The sequence below is a fragment of the Canis lupus genome, chromosome 8 (genome assembly GCF_003254725.2).
Source record: "Canis lupus dingo isolate Sandy chromosome 8, ASM325472v2, whole genome shotgun sequence".
In the NCBI taxonomy this organism is placed as follows: Eukaryota; Metazoa; Chordata; class Mammalia; order Carnivora; family Canidae; genus Canis; species Canis lupus.
Window position 1 is genome coordinate 35,737,634 of NC_064250.1, and position 7,475 is coordinate 35,745,108.

General features: G+C 41.0%; 1 pseudogene; it reads left to right on the forward strand.

Moving 5' to 3' along the window:
* Window positions 1-5,758: 5,758 nt before the first annotated feature.
* On the forward strand, window positions 5,759-6,415 carry LOC112657282 (BCL2/adenovirus E1B 19 kDa protein-interacting protein 3-like; annotated as a pseudogene).
* The last annotated feature ends 1,060 nt before the right edge of the window (window positions 6,416-7,475 follow it).

A 7,475-nucleotide genomic window follows, 5' to 3' on the forward strand; every position in this document is an offset into this window, starting at 1 on the left:
TTGTTCTCTTTTCTAAAAGCAAAGTTGTCCCTAAATTTCCATTTTTAATTCTAGGTGGCACAGAAATGAATATTTATTTGAACAACTTTTCTCTAACTTTAATTTTTTCATAATTTAAGAGGAAAGCAAAGGGTAGTAAAAGAACTTGAAAATGTTTCACATTCTGACTTTTTTCTCTTCCTTAAAGTTAGGATACAGTTGGAAAAATTACTACTTAGAAAATTAAGTGTATGTTTCTGGGCCATGACTCTCTCTGATGTGAGCTTTGTGTACAGGGAACACCATGTGTTTGTCAGGTATTAGTAAGGTAGCATCATCCTTAAGGATGAAGCTGTATGGGCACTCCTCATTCCGTGCATACTTGCTTCATGGATTCCCCTTGCTTCTCTTTCTTTATAAATTGTATTTCTTTTTTCAGTCTTTTTGCCACAGCTCTGTGCTGCAATTACACATCCATGTAGAAGTATCTCCTTAAGAGATATATGCTCATGTTATTTAAGGGTGAAGAATCTACAATCTACTTAAATAGCTCAGAGGTAGATAGATAGGTAGATATGTGTATGTGTATATGTATATATGTAGATGCAGACATGTATACACATATACATATGTGTATATCTCATAAACGTGTGTTTAATGATTTTGCATGCAGAATGAAAGGTAAGGTAAAACATGTAAATAATTTATTGAAACTTAATGGGAGTTATGTGGGTATTAGTTCTTTTTCTGTATGCTGAGGTTTTTCATGACTAAAAACTTATATTAAGTCAATCGGAGGACAAACATTATATGGTCTCATTCATTTGGGGAATATGAAAAATAGTGAAAGGGAATAAAGGGGAAAGGAGAGAAAATGAGTGAAAATATCAGTGAGGATGACAGAACATGGGAGACTCATAACTCTGGGAAACGAACAAGGGGTAGTGGAAAGGGAGGTGGGCGGGGGGTTGGGGTGACTGGGTGATGGGCACTGAGGGGGGCACTTGACGGGATGAGCACTGGGTGATATGCTATATGTTGGCAAATTGAACGCCAATAAAAAATAAAAATATATTAATAGAAGGAAAGAGGAAAAATGGAAAGAAAGAGAAGCAGAATGGGAGAAGGAGGGAAGGATGGAAGAAAAAAAAGAAGGAAGGAAGGAAGTCTTCCTTAAGAGCCTGAAAGATGTGAGTTTAGCTGGTTTGCTCCTTCTGAAAATTTTAATGGTCAACAAATGACTTGTAACATCACATTTTAACCATTCCCATGCCCAATTATTGTTTACACAATTACCTTGTGATCACCTGATACTGCCTCCCCTGGACTTCTCCATCAGAGAACCTTCTCTTTGAGAGTCCTCTCAAGTTCAGCTGTAAGGCTCTCTACTGGCCATTATTCCATTGGTCTGATCTGTAGGTGAGATCTCTCTCAGCATGAACACTTCCCAAGTGCTCTTTTGTGCAGTTACAGGGTATCTTTTTATCATTGACCAACTATCTTGAGCTAGTTAAGGTGGATATTATTGAGTGGATGACCCAGTCAACACATGTTGAAATCTGCTGGGGTAGTCCTCTGGATAAGCTCTTGTTTTCTACATGAAATGAGCCTTTTCATCATTTTGCCCTTAAGCCTTTCCCTTCTACCCTTCAGCTCCTTTTTTCCTTCTTCCTGTATGGAATACAAACATGAAGTCTGGAACCACAGCAGCCATCTTAAGATCCTAAGGTGACCACGATAAGAATGTGGAATGGAAAGAAGTCTGGACTCCTGATGGCATCAGTGAACCTCTGTGCCAGTCTCAAAATTGCTATTGAGAAAAACAAATAACACCCTATAAGATTGAAACCTTATGGAAAGGTTTTCCATAATTTGCTGAAAATATATCCAACTGACTTGATGGATTTGCCACCTTCTAGCATATTTGGTAGCATAATTGGAGTCACTCCCAGCTTTATATTATTCACTGATAATGCTCTAATTAGAACTTGGGCTCCCCACAAGTTGCCAAAGGAGTGTCTTTCATGTGTCACATTTCACACACTTCACTGGCAGACAGGTCTTAGGCTCTGAACTTGACTATTTCTTTTGTTTTCTTCAAATTCTTATTCTGAAAGTACAACATGATTTTTTCAAATTATTGCATTGGGCCCAATTCTTTCAGAGTAGGTGACCTTGCTGCTTTTACTCCTAGAGAATTACTCAAATATTGAGCTGATGAAATTGAATACAGTCTATGAGTCCTGGTAAGTACAGGCATGAAATTTTTCAGGAAATAAATCTTCCTGTGGTCTGTAGAAACATCTGGAGATTCTGGGAGAAGAATCCTGGTCTTCTTTTTAGGCAGGAAGACAAGAAGAAAAGACATACTTTGGTTTTGTAAACTTCCAAAGAACAGTTTGAGTAAATAAGGCTCAGCTAGTAACTGGAGATAAAATCCCTCACCTTGGCATTGCTAAAGTGCAAACCAAGACAGAACAACTTTCCCTTACCCTTAGTCCCTAGGCCTCAGCTTTGGACTGGGCTCCAAAATGCTTTCTGTTTTGGAAACCCCAAATCATACAAAATTCAGTAGGTCTGGAGTTTGAACATATGAATAAAACAAGCCAAGTTTCCGCCTGACCTTAGCTAACCTTGAAATCGATCATTCTTCCAGTGCTGGTCTGGCTAACAGTGAAACTTGTGGTTTCATCTTGGTTTTACCACAAAACTTTGTGATGAAACACTAAGACCCACTGAGATTTTCACTTCCATTCCTGTCTTGTTTCAAACTCTTTTTGCAAAATCTGATGACTTCTATAGTATATGACTGTGTAAATCTGCAATTTCTCTTCTGTTCCAAAGAAGCTCAGAACCAAATTTCTGCCCAGCAATATTTTTGGAAAACCCAATGATGAAAAAACAGAGAATACTAAAATCCATTTAGTGTAAAATCAAGAAGATTCTAAGTTATGCTGCAAATCTACATGATAGCACTGTTAGACCAACTGCAATAAAAACTCCATTTGAAAGTCACATTTGAAAAAACTTCCAGGAGTTGCACATTATGGCGTAGAATTGCTAGAGGACAGAAACCCAAGCACTGATAAATGTTGTCCCAGACTGGGAGTGCAAGAAACGTAGAACTGTTATGGCATCCTGAAAGATCCTGAGAAGCCAAAAATCTGAACATGCAATCATTAGCAAGGACAAAATACCTCAATCTCATGAGCTGATTGTACCATTGTAGGTATAAGAAGTCGCATCTCCATTCTGTGTTCTGGCTTGGCATTGATATACGTACAGACAAGAGTGCTAAATGTCATGTAATGTCATATATAGATTCTTTTTTATTGAAGTATATTTGACATATAACACATTATATCAGTTTCAGGTGTTCAACATAATGATTCTGTAATTGTATATATCGCAAAAATAACTCTAGCTAACATCTACAACATAGATTCTTGTCAAGAACCCATCATTTTTCCATAAAATACTGAATTCCAACACCATTGTTATCATGGTCCTAAGCTGCACATAACGAAAAATAAAAACAGAAAGCTCTATCTGCCTTAATCCCCTTCCAAATCTGAATCCTATTTTGTAGTTTTAGAAATTTTAGCCACAAAAATCCATTAACCAACTTTGGAACAAAGAAAGAGAATTTTTGCTTTACCCCAGAAGACTCCTTTGTGAATTATGCATGATGTTTTTCAGTACTAGGAAAAGGGAACTGGGGCAGGAGAAATATATGCCACCAGCTTTTTGTAAAATCCTGAAAGCAGGAAACTGGTCCTCTCATGCCAATAATATACTAAAGAAAATATTTGGGTCAGTGACAACCTACAGACCAACTTTTTTTTTTTTTTTAAGAGTTCAACTTTTTCTTTTTTTTTTAAGATTTTATTTATTTATTCATAGATACAGAGAGAGAGGCAGAGACACAGGCAGAGGGAGGAGCAGGCTCCATGCAGGGAGCCCGACGTGGGACTCGATCCCGGGTCTCCAGGATCACACCCCAGGCTGCAGGCAGCGCCAAACCGCTGCACCACCAGGGCTGCCCTCAACTTTTTATTGAATAGGTTACAGAAGAGGTGTGGTCAAAAAGACCAAAGCCCATGTCATCATCAGACTCCTCTGATTCTTCTTTGCTTCAACTTTCTTCACCTCAGCTGGCACAGCACTGGTGAAAGAAGCAGGACCTTCTACTGGTGCAGTACCCAGCAGCTGGGCAGGTCCACCACCCCCTACACTGCAGATGAAGCTCACGATGTTGACAGTGGCCAGGGCCTTTACAAGCAAGCCTGGCAAGAAAGGGTCAACATTTACACCGGCTGCTTTAACGAGGGCATTGGTCTTATCCCCTGTGGCTGTTACCTCATCATCATGCAGGCGAGCTCCTAGAGGCCATGGGCTGAGGAGTGCTGAGCAGGTGCTGTGAGGCACAGTGCTAGCCCCTGGAACAAGTCAGGGCCTCGCCCCCAATGTAGCCTTAGCTTTCTCAGAAGCACAGAGCCCCTTAGAAGCAGCGGAGGAGGGCAGCCCCGTGGCGCAGTGGTTTAGCGCCACCTGCAGCCTAGGGTGTGACCCTGGAGACCTGGGATCGAGTCCCACATCAGGCTCTCTGTATGATGCCTGCTTCTCCCTCTGCCTGTGTCTCTCTCTGTCTCTATGAATAAATGCAAAGTTTAAAAAAAAAAAAAAGGCCCACATATAAAACTTATGGCAAAAGCAATCAAAATTTTTAAATTTCTGCAAAAGTGGTCAAAAATGATCCAAGGAGAAGAAAGTTAGACAATTGTCCCTTTCCCCCTACCACTCCTAGGTAGCTACCACACAAACAATGCTTTGCAATTTTCATGTCCTTCCCAAGGATCAATCTGGCAGAAATTTCATGAAGCTCTTGATAGGCCAAGACATGTATTTACTTCCCTTAAAGATCCATTTCTACCTTCTTGCCCTCAATGGAAATCACAAGTTGTTCCAATGCTACTATGAGCCCCCATAAAGTCCATAATTCACAGATGAAGTTATCTTCACAGAGCTCATTAACGCGAAACAAAGAGGGGCACCGGGGTGGCTCAGTCAGTTAAGCAACTGCCTTCTGCTCAGGCCCTGACCCCCCCCCCCCCCAGCCCCACAATGCACTCCACAATCAGCAGGGAGTCTGCTTCTCCCTCAGCCCTTACCTGCCTCCCTCCTCTTTTTCTCTCTCTCAATAAATAAAATCTTGGCTGGAAAAGTGAAACAAGAAACAATTTTCCCCAAAGTCCCAAACAGGGAATATAGCACCAAAACTAAAATTGATGAGATTACATATTTAGTATTGAAGCCAACACGTGATCATAGCCAAGGGGTCCCTAATTTCCTACCCTTCTGCAAGATATAGGTACAGGCTCCTTAAGGTAAAAAGCCACCCACCAACTGCCTATGTCACCAATGTGTAAAACTCAGTGAGCTCATAATATAAACAGAGAACTATTTACTATATTCTTGGCACTCGCAAGCTTATAAACAATAGCTCAGTGGAATATTTTGCATTGGATTTGTTTCCAGTGTTTTTCTTATAAAATCTGCACATTTGCCCAAAGATTACATTACTCATTAGGTATTACAGCTGGCCATGTGACCTAAAATCAAAAGGGGTGTTACCTGGGCATTTTCCCATTAAGAACTGAAATGGGTGTTGCTGCCCAAGAACCAGAGATGGTCCTGCTGCGGCCATAGTTCTTTCAGCAGCCCAACAGTGTCGTCTCATTTAGAGCAGCCGCCACATCGCCCCCCAACAACAACAACAACAACAACAACTGAGAGGAAGGTGAACAGCCTTTGCCCCTGCCAGCCAGGCTCAACAGTTCCTGGGTGAAGTTACCCATGAACAGCAGCAATGGCAATGATAATGGCAATGGGAAAAATGGGGGGCTAGAACATGTACCTTCTTCATCCTCTATCCACAATGGAGACATGGAGAAAATTCTTTTGGATGCACAGCATGAATCAGGACAGAGTAGTTCAAGAGCCAGTTCTCACTGCAGCAGCCCTTCCCCACAAGAGGATGGGCAGACTATGTCTGATGTGGAGATGCACACCAGCAGGGACCATAGCTCTCAGTCAGAAGAAGAAGCTGCAGAAAGAGAGAAAGAAGTCGATGCTTTGAAGAAAAGTATAGACTGGGTGTCCGACTGGTCCAGTAGACCTGAAAACATTCCACCTAAGGAGTTCCACTTCAGACACTCCAAATGCTCCGTCTCTTTAAGCAGAGGAAAAGTGGGGCCATGAAGAAAGGGGATATTTTCTCCGCAGGATTCCTTAAGGTGTTCATTCCGTCTCTCTTCCTCTCTCATGTTTTGGCTTTGGGGCTAGGCATCTATATTGGAAAGCGACTGAGCACACTTTCTGCCAGCACCTACTGAAGGAAAGGAAAGAACAGCCCAGGAAAAGCGTGTGGCCATGAAGTGGTATATTGTCACAGTAGTTTCTTTGAACTTGAGACCACTGTAAGCATGACCCAACCTACCACCCTAATTTTACATATCCAAGTTCCAGCAACTCTCAAATCCAGTATTTTATTCATCTCTGTTGAGGCATTTTACTAACCTCATTCCCTTTTTGGCCTGTAAGACACTAGAATTTCCTAACAGAGTTTACTGTTATTTGCAAGAGCTTCTTTTCCTCAAATGCCACCAGCACATTATAATTTTGTCAACAATGCTATTGTCTCCTTTTAGTGCCACCAGGCTTAGACCTGCATCGTTCATGGTATAAATTTTACTCTTGCAAGATGACTACCATCTCTGTTTTAAGATGAGATCAGGTTAGCAAATGATAGAACAGCTTTCTTGTTACTGTTTTTTTTCCCAAGACAAAGCAAGCTTCCCTAAGCTTGAATTTATAGTTGTTAAAAAAGAAAACAAACAAACAAAATAAGACACAAGAAAAAATTTTCTGGGCAATAAAAAACTATTTTAAACAAAACAAAACAATTGAAATGATTCGCCGTTCTTGGGTTGAGGTACAGAAAAGGCTTTGTGCACAGCATGCAGCAGGTGGCGCTCACATCCAAGGCTACAGGGAGCTTTTCCACCCGCAAGGGAAATCTTTGTTCACAAAAGATGGGTTCAATTGCTACTCAGTAAATAGTAGACAGATGGCTTAAAAAAAGACCATGAATTTCACTCCTACTCTCTTCTTAAATGAAGTTTTGACGTTGGATATAGCAGCCAGTCAGTTTATGTGGGATTTTTTTGTGTAAGTAACCCAAGACTAGAGAAATTTCATACTGAAAATTTAGCTTTGTAGACCATGTTTATGCCCCCCACCCCCTGCCAAAATTCATATGTTGAGCTCTAATGCCCCAATACGATGACATTTAGTGGTGGGGGCTTTGGATATAATTAGGTTACAAGAATAGAGCTCTTGGGGGTGCCTGGATGGTCAGTGAATGGAGTTTGCAATTCTTGATCTCGAGGTTGTGAGTTGGAGCCTCACATTGGGTGTAGAGATTACTTAAAAAT